Below are 19,506 nucleotides of genomic sequence, written 5' to 3' on the forward strand. Positions count from 1 at the left end.
GGATTTCAGCGAGGATGGAGACGCTGCCCCCCGCGCGAGCCGCCGGCTCCCTGCTAGGGGGATTCAGTGAGAAAGGAGGGGACGATTTGGACTCGTAGCACCCGGAAGCTGCAGCAGGTACAGCTCTCCGGGGGGTGCGGGCGTCTGCCGCAGTATCGCCCGCACCCCCCCCCGCTTTTATTAGTGTCAACCACCAATCCCCCGCCCCCCCCCCCCCCCCCCCGGGCGGCGCGGGTTTTTTTTGCCTGGGGCGGGCGGGGGGCTTGCACCGGCCCTGGCTGAGCGACCATATTGCCAGTGATCAGTGATTTGTATGTGCTGTTGGCGATAAATCGCCGGGTGCGCTCTTCCGTGTTCAGCCCTTAATGGTTGCTGCACCTGCGACCAGCTATTTCCCCCTGCGGCTCCCCCGGTAGAGTCTCCTTTTCATCAGCGACCACATTTACAGCCGTATTTAATATTTGTATCCTCCGCTTATTTCCCTGATCGTTGAATAAACGGGTAATGCACAACAACTGCAACTAACACTATCCAAAGCGCGAAGGCAGGGGTTCTCAAACTCGGTCCTCGGAACCCCACACAGTTCAAGTTTTCCAGGTCACCCGGCAGGTGCACAGGTGCACTCATTACTCACTGACACATTTTAAAAGATCCACAGGTGGAGATAATTATTTCACTTGATTCTTTCAGGAGACCTGAAAAGCATGAAACATGCACTGTGTGGGGTTCTGAGGACCGACTTTGAGAACCTGCACGCTAAGGGTTACTAATGTGATGGAGGGCGATGGATGTGAGCACCTGGAATTACCGGACCCACTGATATAGGTCGCCTCTGTTGTATTGTATTTGCTGCAATTCCCGATTTCCCGTGGGTGTGATGTGTGACTGCTGCTCCTGCTGATATCATCTGCAGCTCTTTATATTTGAACAGGATTAATGATTAACAAATGCCCAATATCCTTTTATTCTCCGCTGTGCAAGCTGCAGGGTTCCGGTAAGTGCGACCTTTATACGCTGCGGCCCTAGGAATAGAGATCCCGCCTTCGGATTAAGTCGGGGGCCAAGGAAACATTGGAAATCAAATTTATTGACTCATGTCACAGGATCTTCTCTGTAATGATGCTGGATCACTGCAAGTTCCACGTCTGATTTATACCTAGAATCCAGATATGACTAGAAAGTCTGATACATCCTATTCATAAGTCTCATTTCAGCCATTGCTTAAAGGCGATGGGCATTGACAGGGAATGTGAACACGTCTGTTTAAATAAGTGGGCGGAGTTATGGTAAATATTGTATTATACTATTTAAAAGCTGCCAAAATGACGGATTCTGACGTGTACTTTCACTTTGAGCTGTCACAGTTTTTACTTTGAGCTGTGAAAGTTTTTAGCCCACAAGCTCTCCATCCCAGTCCCTATCTGCACCTACCACCAATCTCTGTCTTCACAGTTCCCTCTCTCCATAGCCAGCAAGTGTTGAAACATATCAGTGTCCCTGCAAATATTGCTTTCATTTTCTGTTATGACATCTTTTAACACAAAGGAGTAATTTGGTCCTTTGAGTGGCCGCTAGTGGTCAGCAGCGGTACTTCACATCATAGAGGGGAGGCGTGGCTAGCCTCTTATATCTATATCTACGTAGACACTGGTTACTAGTCAATGTCAGGGCCAGGTGTACTAAGCCTTGAAAAGCGATAAAATGGAGAGAGATAATGTACCAGATACTCTACTCCTAATTGCCACATTACAGGCCTTTTTTGAAAAATGACATTTAGGAGCTGGTCGGCTGGTACTTCTCTCCAGAGCTTAGTAGATCTGTGAAGTATTTTGTATACTATCCGGCAGGGTGGGGTCAGCCGCATGTCCCCGCCAGGGCTCCGTGTACAGCGCCGGCCACCTGACTGAGCTCTGAATTGATCATCTGATTTAGCCGCGTATTCCTCTACTTCCAGAGCTGCGCAGTCTGATCCCGCTGGAAGCTTATCCAAAGCCGGAATCTGTTATGTTTTCATCTCCTTTGTCTGTCTGGTGCCACCATTGGGATTTCATTCCCCACTATTAAAGCCGGCTGCTGCGTTACTGTAAGCTGCAGAGCAAATGCCTGACTTCCACTCATATACTGCTGAAAGCAATTAAGCGGGAAAGCAATAACCGCCAATGTCTGGCGTAATAAGCGGGACGCTATGTCCGCGTACAGGGACCAGGCGAGGCAGATTTATCACACATGCTTCGCTTTGTCACCACTGCTGTGTGTGTGTGTTGTTGTACATACCTTCTATAAAGGTGTTCCTGCTCCTGATGCTGGTCGAGGACGCCGTTCACTAGAGAGCCGTTAGTCTTGTCTCTGTTGTACGACCAGTGCTCTGTGGATAAAGCAGCTGTGCCCCGTACACACTACACAATGCTCCTGATTTAGAACCGTTTTTCCCCGCTGCGCATTCGCACCGGCGACTGATATAGAAGATCTGCGAATAAGCGTGAATGCGCATGTGCAGGTCTTCTCTGCGGGCGCCCTCGGAGATTCGCATAGTCTCTGAGCCGCTCGCAGCAGGGTGGGCCTACAGGAGGCAGCGTTTCCTGGGCGTACCCATGAAAACGCTGGACATCCCCCAAGGCGAACGGGGGCAGCTACCTGGCTTTCGTGGGCGGGCAGCTGAGGTCACCGGAGGTCAGTTGTTCACCCTGTTTACGGAGCAGGGCGCCGCTAATCTAGATCACCATGGAGTGACTTAGATTAGCGAGCGCTTCTGAAAGCATTCGATTGTCAGCGACCGTCGAATGATTTCTGGCACCCACGCAAGGCTGCGAATGGGTGTTTATGCAAATCATCCATTTGCAGCACTGCGGAGAAAAAAAATGGGAGTAGGGGGCGGGCATTCGGTCGGGCGGCGCCACAAGGCTTGCAAAGCAGCAAATACACGCTACTTTGCGAGCCAACCAGAATGTGGGCCGATACTTAAACCGTGGGTTAATCACTAAGCAATATTTAAAACGAGATCACTCAGTGACCTCATTGGGACACCCCACAGTAACTGATAATATTGTCCGATTGGAGCGCATGCTCAGAGGATAGGTGTTATTATGTTATCCTCTAGGAATTTTTGGCCTCATTTAAAGCTCATCACGAATGTACACGTGGGGTGCAAAATGCGGCTTCTACCTGGTTATGTTAAGTTGCGTTCATTGTAAGATCAGAGCATTTAATTACTGACGGATGTAGATGTGCCCTCATCTTCATAGTCTACTTGATGCTGGTCTACGGCCTCTCTGCCAGTACCTTATCAGCTTTTGTCTTATTGGCTAGAGCGTATGAAAGCTGCTCTGATTGGCTACATTCATATGATGCTATTAGGGGTATGAATGAGTCACTGTATTGTAACGTCCAACTGTAAAGGGTCTATGTAAGAACAATACCTGTTACCATAGCAATAAAAACCCTGCTATTGGGACACTACATTATTACAGCCTAGTGTTTGTGTACCGCTTCGTTTAGCCTGGTGTTGTGTCTTATTGCTGGCAGGGGTCACCCGATACCACCCGCCATAGGGCGACCACGAATATCCAAGCATTAGTCGCTAGCTCGTCAAAATGACGGGAGAGCTTAACGGTAATGTCAGCACCATCGGCTTTGTGCGTCCAAACAGAGCAACTCTTAACTTGCTCTTGAATCCCCCCATAGAGGAGAGGAGTACCATTACAATTTTATTATATAGGATATGAAGCTGGAGGACTGAATCTATATAGATAACGGAGAGGAAACCACTGGTGTAATAAACTCCTGCCTGACCTAATAGAGGCTCATTATCATTAGTATGACCCTTTATACAGCAATAACATATCAACCTGTCACATTACTGGATTGGCTCCCGCTTACGATATGGGAAGCGTGGTTTTCTGGGGCAGTTTGCGCTGCGAGACGGCGGCAGAGATAACCGTTAATGGGATGGAGATATTTTGCGGCCGCTCTTTGCCCCGCGACGCGGCTCATTTCTCCTGAGAACACAATGCAGGACTGCAGCTGACGGCCCGGCTGGATGCAATCTCCCTGCCATATTTTTTCCCTCTTTTATATTATTTTTTTTTGTTTGTGTTTTATCTTTGGTGACCACATTTCAAGCTGAACCTCGTGGCGGCTTCCTGTAATTCATTCTTCACAGACGGTCGGATTGTGGCTGCTTCTAAGAGAGTATGGGACCCCGTTACACTGCCAAGGGCACTAATGTGGGTGCTATAGGTTTCCTCCGACCACTTGTGGGGCGCAGGTATCTGCGTCTCATCCAGAGGCCGATATATAGGACCGGAAAACGCACCGGCCATGTTCCCTTTCTGGTATAACATCGTTAAACTCCTAACTACGCTCCTGCCAGTGGTAAAATGGCTGCTGACAATCACCTAGTAAGTGATCTAGTTGCTATGGAGACATTATCGCCACTGAACTGAGACGCACGTATATATTTTTAGCCAGCTAAAAGGCTGACATTATAACACAGCAGATTCAGGGGAACAGAGCTGAACTATTACATTCGATCATATCCTAAGCACGGGAAGTACACCGTGCTTGTAAGAAGGCATTTTAGCACAAACCGTAGCAAGATATATCTGCCTCTACCATTCCGTACATGGAAGCTGGATTTCATTGTACATCAATGTTTCATTTGTGTGGTAGCTGCCATCTCATGTGCTGTGCCTAACAATCTAGCCTATATAAATATAGACTTTAAACAAACAGTGCCCCAAGTGGCCGAAAGAGTGAATTGCACTGTGATTTTCTGAGTACAATATAGCAAATGTTAATAACTAAAATGTCTTCTATTGGGGCAGCAATCTGCTGTATGAATAGTTCTAGGGCCAAGTATCTATTTTTAATATTGTTACACTGTTTTCCCCACGCATTCGATTCCAATCCAGATTTACCTAGATCACCACTAGCCGATAAGACTGCAGTAAGATCCTCTTTATAGGAGAGGTGCAGCTTACAGACAGATTGTTACTGTCTTGTTAGGTCTCATCAGTGCAAGACATTTATCGGAAAGCTATAAGAATGATGGTAATTACCCCTTTTCCTTGATTTGTTTCTTGAGTCTGCTTTTATTTCTAATTGAGCGCATGATGTCGCGAGCAGAGAGGCTTTGGAACTGGCATCTGAACTCTATTTTCCCTGTGGCATCCTCTCCCTACTTCTCCCCCCTCTGCTATAGCATTTTTTCATGCACAGAGAGCTGCGATCTTGTGGTAGCCATACTTGTTGGCCGCCATACTTGTTGGCCCTCCTGAGAGATTTTGAAAAGGACGAAATGGTTTGTAGGGCAGTATGAAGCCATTAAAAGAAATAATAAAAATGCAAGATTTGTTCATGTAATAGAATTGCATCAGGACCATAGTGTGTAGCCAGTGCTACATCTCAGTATGAAAAATATTTATTTCATTTGCTGTAGAATGATAAATACCTTTTAATTATTCACCTCAAAGCTATGCTGGGACTTATAGTTACTTAAGAGTTTCTTAAGGGTTCGATTTATTTACAGCACTTGTCGTCCTCTGTACAGTTATTAATTGCAGGATTGTGTGTGTGTGTGTAACAAATAAGTTTGTTTTACTTGCCAGAGGGATCAGGCATTCAGAATTCATTTAAATTCAATTATTTGAAAGGAAGACATAAAGATCCTGAATGTATAGAAGTGGGTCAGTCCTGCGACGAACCCTCGCTGTGTGTCTGGGGGCTACAGACTGTGCAGAGAAGCAGTTAATTGCTGCTAGGTGCTGCCTGCATTGTGGGTAAACAAAGTGCCAGGGCTGGTGGTGGGGTGGGGTGTTGCAGAGATACTGCCGGGGGAATGCAGCCTGTCATTCTTATATTTGTTATCCGCTTATAAAGAGGGTGGCTGGGAATATCTCTGCTGCAGCCTTGTAGGTTTTAATGCAGATTGAAATAACTCCTTTCCATAAAGCGCTCTGCGGCAGGAAGGCTGATTGCCTACCTGGAGGATAAATTAGGCCGGTGAACACTTACGAAACACAGAGTTGTAAGTGCGGATTTAAAAGCCGGTGAGTGAGTGTCAGCATTGAGGAGAGAAAAATAATGTCACGGATTATTAACCGGCCTACATGTCAAGCTGAGGACTCCGGGTGTTTAAAGGGACAGAACATTTTCTCTGTTTAACCCTTTGAGTGCCGAGTGGAGTTGACAAAATAGGTGTTAAAGTTGCCAAGCAAACATTTGTATCCATCATAATGACCGGTAATGTTACCCTTCTATAGGAAATCTAATCTTGTTTTACACAATAATTTTTTTAATTTGATTACATATAACAAATGTGAGCGACGCTGGCAGTTTTAGCTGGTATTCTGAACATGTCACAGATTTTGGCACTCAATGGGTTAAGCATAATATTTGATCCCAAGAATTCTGAGTGCTGGCTACAACCTGCAGTGCTTATATCTGGCCACTGGGGGCAACGTTCCACTAGTCTATATTATTATTATTATTATTATTATTATGAATAAGCTTTATTTATATTGCATCTACAATAATACAAAGCACTCTACAGAAGATGTTTATATAGATGTATATATGTTTAGTACCTAAATACTTACGCTTGACCTCAAAAACATATTTGATGATATCGGTCGCCTGGAATTTATAAAGCCTCTTTCTTTACCTGTCGCAATTTTACGTTGTTTCCAGAAATGTTCACATTCTTCTCCAGCAATACTCCTATATCCGATGCCTGTAGTCCCTGTCCCCAGGCATTGCATTGTGAGAGTATATACTTACACTGACAGGAGAGCATTGGGTGAGGATAAAGGGATCCTGGGGAAGAGAGTGCAAATAAAGGAACTGTACTGACCAGTGATTTGCTTACGCAGAAACTAGGTAAAGTCATGTTCGGTAATTATGCAATCACCACTCAGTGTTGGCACACTAGAGACCATGCCGCGGATGGCCTGGTGAGGGGCTGCACCTTCTGCCATGCTTTGACACTTTAAAGCCCCCTTTGCCGGCAGCCAGATCCGGACTTTGCATGAAGACAGGTCTGACTGACAGCTGTCAGGACGCATGAATCCTGAGTATTTGTGCCAGCCCATTTATTACACAGGTCTAATCAGAGATCTTATAGCAGATTACAGAGTAAATCTCCCCGCCTCTTTGCCATCTGAGGACGGAATTACTGGCGGATGTAGTCTGGAACGGACTCGGGTTCAGAATTTAATCACACCCCGATATGAGCTCTGTACGCCACTGCGGCGCCTTTAAGAGAATTAACCCTTTAAATGGCCATTTTCTGGCCAACTCAGAAAACATCAATATATATTATTTGCTGTTTGACCCTTGACCCCTGTATAGCTGGTATATAGTATACATTAGGGGCTGTATGACCCCTGACCCCTGTATAGCTGGTATATATTATACATTAGTTGCTGTATATCTCTCTGTCCCCTGTATAGCTGGTATATAGTATACATTAGGGGCTGTATGACCCCTGACCCCTGTATAGCTGGTATATATTATACATTAGTTGCTGTATATCTCTCTGACCCCTGTATAGCTGGTATATAGTATACATTAGGGGCTGTATATCTCTCTGACCCCTGTATAGCTGGTATATAGTATACATTAGGGGCTGTATATCTCTCTGACCCCTGTATAGCTGGTATATATTATACATTAGTTGATGTATATCTCTCTGACCCCTGTATAGCTGGTATATAGTATACATTAGGGGCTGTATGACCCCTGACCCCTGTATAGCTGCTATATATTATACATTAGGGGCTGTATGACCCCTGACCCCTGTATAGCTGGTATATATTATACATTAGGGGCTGTATGACCCCTGACCCCTGTATAGCTGGTATATAGTATACATTAGGGCTGTATGACCCCTGACCCCTGTATAGCTGGTATATAGTATACATTAGGGGCTGTATGACCCCTGTATAGCTGGTATATAGTATACATTAGGGGCTGTATGACCCCTGACCCCTGTATAGCTGGTATATATTATACATTAGGGGCTGTATGACCCCTGACCCCTGTATAGCTGGTATATATTATACATTAGGGGCTGTATGACCCCTGTATAGCTGGTATATATTATACATTAGGGGCTGTATGACCCCTGTATAGCTGGCATATAGTATATATATATTGTACATTAGTTGCTATAGATCGCTGTAGCTGCTGTATAACTGTTCTACATTACACATTTATATTGCTCTGAATGCTGATTATGAAGTCACCGCATTGGTAATATCCGTCCTAGTCCCAGTATATGGGGCTGATTACATGACCTTCAACGTCCCTCGCAGGCTGGGTAATCAATAATTCCTCTGCGGACATTATTTATGTATTGAGGCTCGGCCTATTCTGTAGTAATATGATGTAATTATACACAGCCTGGTGCCTGGAGATTTAGGTCGCTGGTGATTTACACAGAAATGAATAATCAGGTTCCTCAGTATAAGCGTATAGGACAGAGGACGCGCAGGGTAGGTGTGGTGATTTACATAGAGTAATGCCCCCTGGTCTCTGGGGTATTCTCACTGCCAGCGATGCTGCCCAAAAGTATCACATGACCATTTGTCAGTGCAGAATAGGAACAGACTAATGCTATATATATATATATATATATATATTTATATATATATATATATATATATATAGCATACTGTGTATATATATATAAATATATATATATATTCTCTCTATTAGACCAGTAAGCCCGCTCAAAGCAAGCTTCGAAAGCTAGTCTGCCGGGATGCGGACATTTGGTCTACAGCATTATGGTCGACACGGGTCTAGGTCGACATGGGGAAAGGTCGACAGGTCATTAGGTCGACATGGGGTTTTCCACTGTTTTTTGAGCCGACATGTGCTGACAGTGGGTATTTCTAGGGTGTGGTGAGAGAATAAAATAGTGTGCCGAGCGTAGCGAGCGATGCGGTGCACTTTAAACTGTGTCCATGTCGACTGTGTTGACATTCAGGTAAAAAAAAACAGTGAAAAACCCCATGTCGACCTTTTGACCTAGACAATGTCGAACTAACGACCTGTCTAACTAATGACCTTTTGATCTAGAACCATGTCGACCTAGACCCATGCCGACCTTTTCCAATTTCGACCATAATGCTGTAGACTAAATGATCCCAACCCAGGCTGCCACCTTCTGTGTTTGTGCATATGTGAGAGAGAAAGAGATGCAGTTACACTTTCTGCCAGCAGATGGCAGTGTTTCGGAGACTCACGGACACTAGACTAGGCATCTCTCCCGAAACCTGGTGCCGCCAATTCAAAACTGACATGGGTGGAAAGGGCGGTTGTGGTATATTATGTCAGCATTTGGAATGTCGACAGCAGAATGTCTACATTCACAATATGGACACTACCGAAATGTTGACATTGGTATTTTTTAGTGAAACGTACGCTAAGCCTTATCCTAATGGAAGGCTTGACCCTAACCCTAAAACCATGTGCTGAGATTCTGGCTGTCACTATGTCGGCATTATGTCAGCGTCAACACTGTGAATTTGAACAAAATTAGTTGAACGCCAGGGGGCTGAATGTCTGCCTCAGCCCCCATTCTCTGCAGACATCTCGCGCACTGTGACAGTAACACAGACATCAGCCGGGGACTTACCGGTTCCTGGCCGAGCAGAGAGACAGTAACCCAGGGCCGCATCATATGTGGAACAGTATTCTGGTTATTCTGGTTGATTCGCGAGGCTGCCAAACCCCGTCTGGCCAATGCCGGGCCGCCCGCCCGCCCCCTCTCGCATTGAGTGTTCGCACGCACTGGCTGCGAATGGATGATTAACATAAACATCCAATCACAGGCTTTCGGGGGGGAACACCCACATCATTTGATGGTCGGCACGACTATAAAAGTGACTTAAGTCACTTACATATGAGTGGACGCTCGGGAGGAAGTGGTCAGGCAGCCGACATCCAGTGGTGTCAGCTGGCCGCACCATCGGGGCATTGGCTGGTCGTTCCCCTATGTAAATGGCCCTGACTGCCCGCCCGCAATGTTGGGTGCGTCTGCACATGCGCTGAACTTCAGCCTCATGCGAACGAAGGGGCCGATGTGAATGGACCAGATTTACTGGCAATGGGAACTTTCGATATAGGCTTATACAGGGCCTGATGAAAGGTCCCAGATGCCCTTCCCTAATACACATGTAGCTCCCCGTGTAATGCTGCTAAACACACGTGTATGGATGATCAGGGACTCACCAGTCATACTGCCCATGTGCATGTAACAAAGGTTATACACGTGGCATGTAGGATCTCATGCTTGTGGCGTGTGAAGGAGACTTTGGGGGGTATTCAATCACCGGCGACCATCTCCTGAGAGGGAGATGGCCACAGGGCCCTATTCAATGCTGTCTTCCCCAACAACATTGAACAGGTGAGCTCAGCAGAACGAGCCCGACTTCACAAGCAGTCGGGCACTTTCTGCCGAGAACGGCCAGGAAGTGACGTGCTGCCAGCTGCAGCTTCCCTCTTCCTGGCCGCATCTCGTGGCCATGGCCCCTTCTTGTCCCACTGCAGGAGGGACATTGAATCCTGCCTGCGTGTTCTCGGTCGAGCAGACCGTGAACGGGACAGGGTCACGGCTGTCGAGCAAGTTCTAGTAGTGCCCCGCGAAAACTTCCTGGTGCCTGCCCCGACGGGGTGCGCGGGGAAGCCCAGCGCTGTCATAGACGGCAATGCCCGGTGCTTCCCCGGCAGCACAGCAACTTTTGCGGGGCGGGCCCTCCCCCTTCAGTGACGGCGATGGGACCGCCCACAACTGTGATGTCATTGGGCCTGGTCCGCCCCCCCTTGCGCGGCGCCCTGCCCGCACAAAATTCGAGAGTGAACACTAGTAATGGTTCCATCAGTAAGTTACATTGGCACAGCCATCTTTATAAAGACGCGCAGGGATACGGTCGGTACATAGACGCGCAGGGATACGGTCGGTACATAGACGCGCAGGGATACGGTCGGTACATAGACGCGCATGGATACGGTCGGTACATAGACGCGCATGGATACGGTCGGTACATAGACGCGCATGGATACGGTCGGTACATAGAAGCGCAGGGATACGGTCGGTACATAGACGCGCAGGGATACGGTCGGTACATAGACGCGCATGGATACGGTCGGTACATAGACGCACAGGGATACGGTCGGTACATAGACGCGCATGGATACGGTTGGTACATAGAAGCGCAGGGATACGGTCGGTACATAGACGCGCAGGGATACGGTCGGTACATAGACGCACAGGGATACGGTCGGTACATAGACGCACAGGGATACGGTCGGTACATAGACGCACAGGGATACGGTCGGTACATAGACGCGCATGGATACAGTCGGTACATAGACGCACAGGGATACGGTCGGTACATAGACGCGCATGGATACGGTCGGTACATAGACGCACAGGGATACAGTCGGTACATAGACGCGCAGGGATATGGGTGGTGTATAGACAAGCAGGAATGCTGTCGGTTGCGCAGGGATATACTGTAGATGGTATACAGACATGCAGAGATATCGTCAATATATAGATGGACATGGATACGGCCGGTATATAGATGCACATGGATTCGGTCAGTAAATAGACGCGCAGGGATACAGTCGGTACATAGACAAGCTGGGATATTGACGGTATACAGACACGCAGGGATACTGTCAGTATATAGACGCACATGGATACGGCCAGTATATAGATGCACAGGTATACAGTCGGTATATAGATACACAGTGACACAGTCAGTATATAGATACAGTGATAGTCAGTATATAACAGTCAGTATATAGATACACAGTGATACAGTCAGTATATAGATACACAGTGATAGTCAGTATATAACAGTCAGTATATAGATACACAGTGATACAGTCAGTATATAGATACACAGTGATAGTCAGTATATAACAGTCAGTATATAGATACACAGTGATAGTCAGTATATAGATACACAGTGATACAGTCAGTATATAGATACACAGTGATAGTCAGTATATAACAGTCAGTATATAGATACACAGTGATACAGTCAGTATATAGATACACAGTGATACAGTCAGTATATAGATACACAGTGATAGTCAGTATATAGATACACAGTGATACAGTCAGTATATAGATACACAGTGATACAGTCAGTATATAACAGTCAGTATAGAGATACACAGTGGTACAATCAGTATATAGATACACAGTGATACAGTAATATATAGTATATACCTCCTGCTTCTCCCCCGCGGCTCCTGTGTTCGCTATGGGGCCCCGGGCCCCGGTTGCTGTTGACACTGTATCAGGGCTGCAGCCAGCACCTGATCCCCAGCTCTGGGACAAAGAGCAACGCATGGGGGCGGGGAGGAATCCGGAGCAGCCCTTCCCAGATCCCGGAGCCTGAGCTGCTGCTGCTGGGAGGGATCCGTGAGAGAGGCAGCAGCTCACACTGCACAGGAAGCCGAGGATGTGTGCGGGCTGAGCCGGAGAGCTACCCCTGCCCGGAGCTGGGTGAGTGCCCCCTGACAGATGCCTCCCTGACAGGTGCCCCCCTGCCCCTGACAGATGCCTTCCCTGTATAACTGTGAGAGTGCCTCTTGCTACTGAGGGATGGTACATGTACTGCTGCCCTGTGTAGCTGGCACAGTGCCCCCCTGCCCCTATTGTGCTACCTCATGTCTGAGATCTGTGTGGGTGCTACCCGCTGTATAGCTGGCACAGTGCTCCTTACCCCTGTGAGATCGCTCCTGTACCCCATCCCTGAGATCTGGTGAGTGCTACCCCCTGTATAGCTGGCACAGTGCCCCCCACCCCTGAGCTCTGAGTCCTCTGCTTTATCTATAAGTGCTAAGTCCTGTTCCCCAGCCCTGAGATCAGGTGAATGTTGCCCCCCTGTATAGCTGGCACAGTGCCCCCTGCCCCACAATCCTAAACTCTCTGAGTCCCATGCCCAGTCTCCGGTCTCTGGGTCCTGTGCTTTCTCCATAAGAGCTGAATCCTGTTCACCTTCTCTGAGATTTGGGTGAGTGTTGCTCACCCTGCATAGCTGGCACAGTACCCCCTGCCTCCCCACCCCTGAGCTCCTGCGCCCCTGTTCCGGACGCTGGGGATGGTCCTCCGCAGTGTGTGGGGGTCTAATGCTGGAAGCTGACTGTGTGTAATGATTACAGCAGATTGTTCTGACACTGGGCTTCTATAGATCGCTGTATGTTATATGTTACTGTATATCGCATGTCATTGTGTATCTATATATTACTGTTGGCTGTCTCGCTGTCAGGGTTCTGCACACCCAGGAATAGGGGCGACTTGTCACTATGACGCCTGTTATATTGTAGTCCCTGCCCTATGTCTCCAATCTGTCATTGTGCAACAGTGCAGCAAGCACTCAGCTATGTCTGACCCATCCTGCCAGCAACTGGAGCTGGGTCAGTCAATGGTTAAATCTCATACTGCACTCTTCTTGCTAATGTACAACCACATGTGTAATACGGAAGGGGCTGTGTGACAAGCTGGGTACAAGAGCTTACACTCACTCGGAGTTGCATTGTGGGGCAGCTTGTGCTGTCAGAGGGGGCTGATTGATTGTCATTGATGCTGCATGGATCAGTGAGAAAATGGTCCAGTTCATTCATTGTGTGATGCGCTGGTGAGCTGTGAAGTTTCTGTGACCGATTACAACCCATTGACTGTTCTGCGTAACCTTGGTGTCAGGGTCTGGCAGGCCGCCGCTTGTAGAGGTGATGGATACTGGACCCCGCCAGGCTGGGGATGGCCGTGCTTATTAAATATTGAATTATTATCGTGTATATGCCATGTACGGGATCGGTTTAATGGATTATATAGGAATCTGTACGTCCATGTTCCTTTAGACATATCTGCAGGGAGACATCTGACGTATTGGTACAGGTGAGGGCATCCTATCCAACAGGGGCCTAGATTTAGGGGTCACCTATAGGGGGGCACCTGCTGCCTTGTTTGTTGTTTGCATAGAGAAGGTTAAAGCTTGTGGTTGCCCCGGAATTTCTGGGGGCTGACACCCTTCAACTTGGGGGGCACATTGATCAAGGATCTCACTATAGTATTAGCGGAGGGTAGAACTGAATGGTGATTAAATAGGTATTACATATAAAAGTTTGTTTCTTTTTCACGTTTGGGTGATCGTTCTGTGTGGTCAGTAATCCTAGGGCGAATGGGATAACTAGGCCTCGGAGTTCTTCCTCTTAATTTGGTGGCGGGAGAAGGTGCCCAACGCTGTAGTCTAGGAATATGCCAGCTGCCTGAACCCAGACATGTACATTATATAGCAGGTAGACCTGCCCTGGCTTCCAGGCCTCTGTGCAATTGTCATACCACTGGCAAAGCACCATTGGAAATTGTATCTCTATGTACTATGCTGGAACCGCATTGTCTCGCTGGTATAGTTCTTATTTCACTCTTGTTCATCCAAATACAGGCAAGACCCTTACCAGTCCTCTAATCCACTGGTTCTCAAACTCGGTCCTCAGGACCCCACACAGTGCATGTTTTGTCTCCGCACAGGAACAAGCCACCTGTGGATCTTTCCCAATGTGTCAGTGAGTAATGAGTGCACCTACTGAGTGACCTGGAAACCGTGAACCGCGTGGGGTCCCGACGACCAAGTTTGAAAACCACTGCTCTAAGGCATGGTGTATCGGCTTGCTGCCACATTACAGACAGCGATTGCTTCTCCTGCGCAGAGCATGCGCACGCTGCCATATTACAGTGGCTGCCTCTCAGCTGTGGCTGATTGATGGCTTACGAGATCATTAACAGGACCCTAACTTTCCAATACTGAAGGAGAGCACGGAGATTATGGCTGGGAAAGCAGTACAGATTTTGCTCCTCAGATTGATGCTTTATAGACAGGTTAATTGTAAGAAGTCAGCACAATGCTGAAGCGCCCTCTGTGAGCGGTTATTGATTAGGCAGGTGGAGTTTTCGGGGCTGTATTTTGCACTCTGAATACAGTCTGTCCGCCCGTTGGTCCTCAATAACCTTATTTGCTGTACGGCCTCATTTGCTTTGGAGATATCTCTATAAATGTGTTGTATATTGCTGTGATGGTTGGTTATAATCTATAGAGTGTAAGCTTGCGAGCAGGGCCCTTTACCTTTTCGACTGAAACCACCCGGTTTGTTTTATTACCATTTCCTTTTGTAAGGCGAAACGGAATTTGCTGCGCTATATAAGAAACTGTTAATAAAATAATAATGTAATACAATGCAATCCTTTAACGTGATTGGCCAACGCTTCGTCATGTCCTTCCACCCCCTTTATGTCGCACAGTGAATCAGATGACGGAACATTGGGGTAGACTAGGGAAGACCCTCCTGCCACTTTGCCCAGCACCTGCTGTTTATTTTGTTATTATATATTATTTATAAACTCTTCCGGAATCTGAGCGTCCTCTCCAGTGTGCGCAGGCGGGGAACACAACGGGATAAATAACCGTTATCTATGAGCATCGCTCGTCTGCCAGAGAGATAGATTCACATTAAATCACTGCGATAAGTCAGCGTTTACGTCCTAGAACAATTTCTCACTGCATTTTCCGCCTGTTGTTGTGTCTACATGAATTGTTCTCAAGTTGTCATCACTAACGGGAATAATGTCCCCTCTTCCCGGCACTAATAATGCAGGATTTGTCATTGAGATGTGACACATTTTGGCCATTCTCAGGGGGAGATCTGATGAAAGTGGGGCCGTGACGTCGGGGTGGAAGGGGGCAGAGATTTGGGCCCCTGTCTACGCCTAATGGTACACAGATGTTCATTTGTGATTGGTAACGTGGGGGGGGGAGACTGTGTAATATTCATAAGAACTGAGAATTCATAAGAATTCTTGAAATGTGACTATATCAATATATTTAAGTATTTTTATCATGAAAATAGTTTAGCAGACATGTCCCCTGGTATAATCATTTTCTGTACAGTGTGTAATGTGTTGCACTTGGAAAACATAATGGCACTTTGAGATGTCTTTGTGTTTTCTGGCCAGTGGGCGCTAATGCTGCCGCAGATGCGTTTTTCTTTTGACTCGGAGGATGTGCGATAACAGCGCTGGGATTTGTATAGAGACGCTCACTGGCGCCCTCGTAATCTGCCCGCAACTGGGGTACACATCTGTAGCATCGACACAGATACAGCGACTCGCTCAGAATGGGTGCCGCAGACTCCTGCGTACAGAGTCACAGTCAGCGGCTAATGCGCACCCCGAGAACGGTCCCGTCACACACACTCATCTTTGCTTCAACTTATACAAAATGTGCGCGCTCTGTCAACTCTCCCTGCGAAACGCAAATCAGATTGGCCAGTGACGCATTCGCAGACTCCGCTAACCAATCGTTGCGTGCGACTGTGTGTTACGGGTTGTAATTAGATTCTAAAGCTCATTAAATAGCCCTGTGCACTGTGGGTATGGATCATTAGGTCACCACAATGTTGGTCGACATGAGTCTAGGTCGACATGGGTTAGGTCGACAGTCAAAAGGTCGACATGGTTTTTTTTTTTTAATCCCGAATTTCGACACAGTCGACATGGACACTGAAACGTATCACCGCGACCCCCTCGCATGGCTCCTTGTGCTCGCCATGCTTAGGGCACGGTGCCACGCTATGCTCGGCACACTATTTTATTCTCCCACCACGCCCTAGTGCACAGGTCTTCAACCTGTGGCCCTCCAGATGTTGTGGAACTACATGTCCCAGCATGCCAAGGTTTTTTGGCATGCTCTTATAGGAAAAAATGTGGCAATGCATGTTGGAACATGTAGTTTCACAACATCTGGAGGGCCACAGGTTGAAGACCCATGCCCTAGTGGATGGCAGGGCATGAAATACCGCCTGTCAGCACAAAAAACTGTGAAAAACCCCATGCCGACCTTTTGGCTGTCGACCTATCCCATGTCGACATAATGACTCACGTCGACCTAGACTCATGTCAACCTACTGGCGTCGATCTATTACTTATTTTGGTGATGTGTGCAGCTTGCCAGGCTCAGTGTCGCCTGCATATACCGGAATGGCGTACAGGGAACCTTTCTGTATATTTATTGGCTGCACAAGAGAACACAGGGACCCAGGAGGGAGCGGGCAGCTGTTGTACCACGCTGGCGACTGCGCCCAAATTCCTCGTCTGCTTATAGCCGCAATTGTTGGTCAGGTGAACACCTGACCTCTGCACGGGGGAAGCAGCCATTTTGTAGGAGGGGCGAATGTTCATCTTATGAATTCACCAGAAAGATGTGACTTGATTGAGGCACGAGGCACATGTCTTATGAAGCCTCAGTTTCTGAGTGACTAACCTAAGCAGAGTTGTCTGCCCAGTCTCACCCCTGTATGGAGTGCGGGGAGGCGGAGGGAGGCCTGCGACGCTCTGATACCAGCTCCCTCAGTAAGAACATTGTTTGCATAGCTGTGTACATTGGTCTGAACATGTCTCTTCCTCCCAGCTGCTACGTTTCTGGCCCAGGCTGACAACCGTGGCCCCAAGACATGTTTTTCAGATGGCGAAATTCTTCCAACAAGGAAGTCAGGAAACTCTGAGCTGCAGAACTCAATCTATTCACTTTCCTTGTCTTTTAACCTTATAATGATCTCATAACCTGGAACTCTTCAGGTCAGTCTCTTGGCAGTGACACAGTAGCAGAGTGGACAGCATTGGTGGTGACCGGCGAGGTCTGTACTGGTAAATAAGTCCCTGAGACTTAAATCCTGCGACTGTGGTGTCTGAGATAACGGGGGCCAGTAAAGGGGCTATAAGGTGGCGTCTCCATAGACAGTTAGTGTTCCTTGTGTACAATTTCTTTATACCAGGGTAGGGATGGCCATCAACCATCGATGACTCAAAATCATTGTTGGTTTATGGCCGATGTTGAATACTTTTGCATCGATGGGGAGAACCAGATGGTTTCCCTACATCGATGGCACAGAAGAAACTTAGTTTCTTTTTCTTTCTTTTTTTCAAGGTGCTGGGACACAGAGCATAGCTCCGCCCCCCAACAACCCTGAATCCCCACCCGTCACATTCTGATTGGCCAGTCAGTTAAAGAGAATGGAAAACCATCAATAGCTAACTTGTGTAATATCTGGGCGCCCGATTTGTTTGATTGTATGCCTTAACTTAAGGTATACAATCAGATGTGGTCTACGCGATTTTTCCATTGGATTCAATGTTAAATGGTCTCTGAGACCCGATTTTACATTGGGTGCAACGTTAAATGCCCCCCAGACTCCATTTTTTATTGTATACCCACCCTGTTCATACACACACTATCCAAGTGGGCATGGAGTTGATTTTATATAGTGTGGCGATCCCCGCGAGGGGACGCAGAATACATTTTAAGTAATCCACGTCCCCTAGCAGGGCTCGCCACGCTTCGGGCTCGGTGGCTCGCTGCTCTCGCCACACTAGATATAATCAGCTCCATGCCCACTTGGATAGTGGGGTATGAACAGGGTGGGTATACAATAAAAAATGGGGTCTGGGGGGCATTTAACATTGGACCCAATGTAAAAATCGCATCGATCGCATCGCATGCGATTTGGTTGCATGCGATGCGATCTACGCAATTTTTCCGACCCGATCAAAAAATTGGGCGCCCACATATTACATAAGTACCGCTAAAACTATCAATGGTTTTCCAGATCACATAGATTGTAATTATTGATGGCTGGCTGCACCGATGGCCATCCCTATACCAGGGATGGGGCACCTTCGGCCCTCCAGCTGTTGTTGAACTACACATACCAGGGCCGGCCTTAGGCATAGGCCAACTAGGCAATTGCCTAGGGCATTTGGAATGCCTAGGGGCATCAGCAGCTTCTGCTGATTAAAATGATATGCAGCATGCCTATATTCTGTGTGTGAGTGAGGCTGTATCTGCATATGAAATAGTGTATTCATGGAAATCACTGTAACATAGCATTCCGTATGCAGGTACAGCCACAGTCGCACACAGAATATAGGCATGCTGCATATCATTTTAATCAGCAGAAGCTCCTTGTGTGTGCTGCTCATAACAATGCAAATAAGATGAATTTTCAGCAAAAAAGGCACTGAATGGGTGTGCTGGTTCTATTTAAAATATTGCGGGTAGGGACACCAAAATGATGACTGCTATGATGAGGGTTGATGGTGCTGGGAAAGGGGAGATGGAACTAGTGGCAGTGCTAGGGGGCAACAGTCAAAATCTTGCCTAGGGCGTAATTTAGGCTAGGGCCGGCTCTGACACATACCAGCATGCCCTGCTATAGTTTTGCTATTAGGTCACCTGGATATCATTAAAACCTGGACTTGGAGTGTGCCTTGCGGACCAAGGTTACTGTAGACTTATTCCTGGTGGACCATCACTGGTTTAACAAGGTATTCTGAGCGGCATATCCGGCGCCATACATTGAATCCAGTGATTCAGGATTTGCTGTGGAGTTTCTCAAAAATATGGAAGTGCTCATTAAGCAACTGACGAATTA

The 19,506-nt window shown here is 47.4% G+C and overlaps 1 protein-coding gene and 1 long non-coding RNA gene across 10 annotated transcripts in view; one reads left to right on the forward strand and one right to left on the reverse strand.

The window, feature by feature from the left end:
* Positions 1-19,506, forward strand: part of DAB2IP (DAB2 interacting protein) — a 499,976-nt gene that overhangs the window by 330,549 nt on the left and 149,921 nt on the right. Inside the window, exon 1 of one of the 9 annotated variants that reach the window (XM_083161392.1) lies at positions 12,389-12,526. The exons of the other annotated variants lie outside the window; for them this stretch is intronic. The gene's annotated coding sequence lies outside the window, so the exon portion shown is untranslated. Of the gene's footprint in view, positions 1-12,388; positions 12,527-19,506 lie in introns of those variants that run through there. 9 annotated transcript variants of the gene reach the window in all.
* On the reverse strand, positions 5,249-12,364 carry LOC146037324 (uncharacterized). Its single transcript, XR_014461008.1, has 3 exons — positions 12,248-12,364; positions 6,662-6,813; positions 5,249-5,272 (listed from the first exon to the last, which is right to left on the reverse strand). It is a non-coding gene; the product is annotated as an uncharacterized LOC146037324 (long non-coding RNA).

Source organism: Crinia signifera, chromosome 9 (genome assembly GCF_055691185.1).
Source record: "Crinia signifera chromosome 9, ASM5569118v1, whole genome shotgun sequence".
In the NCBI taxonomy this organism is placed as follows: domain Eukaryota; kingdom Metazoa; phylum Chordata; class Amphibia; order Anura; family Myobatrachidae; genus Crinia; species Crinia signifera.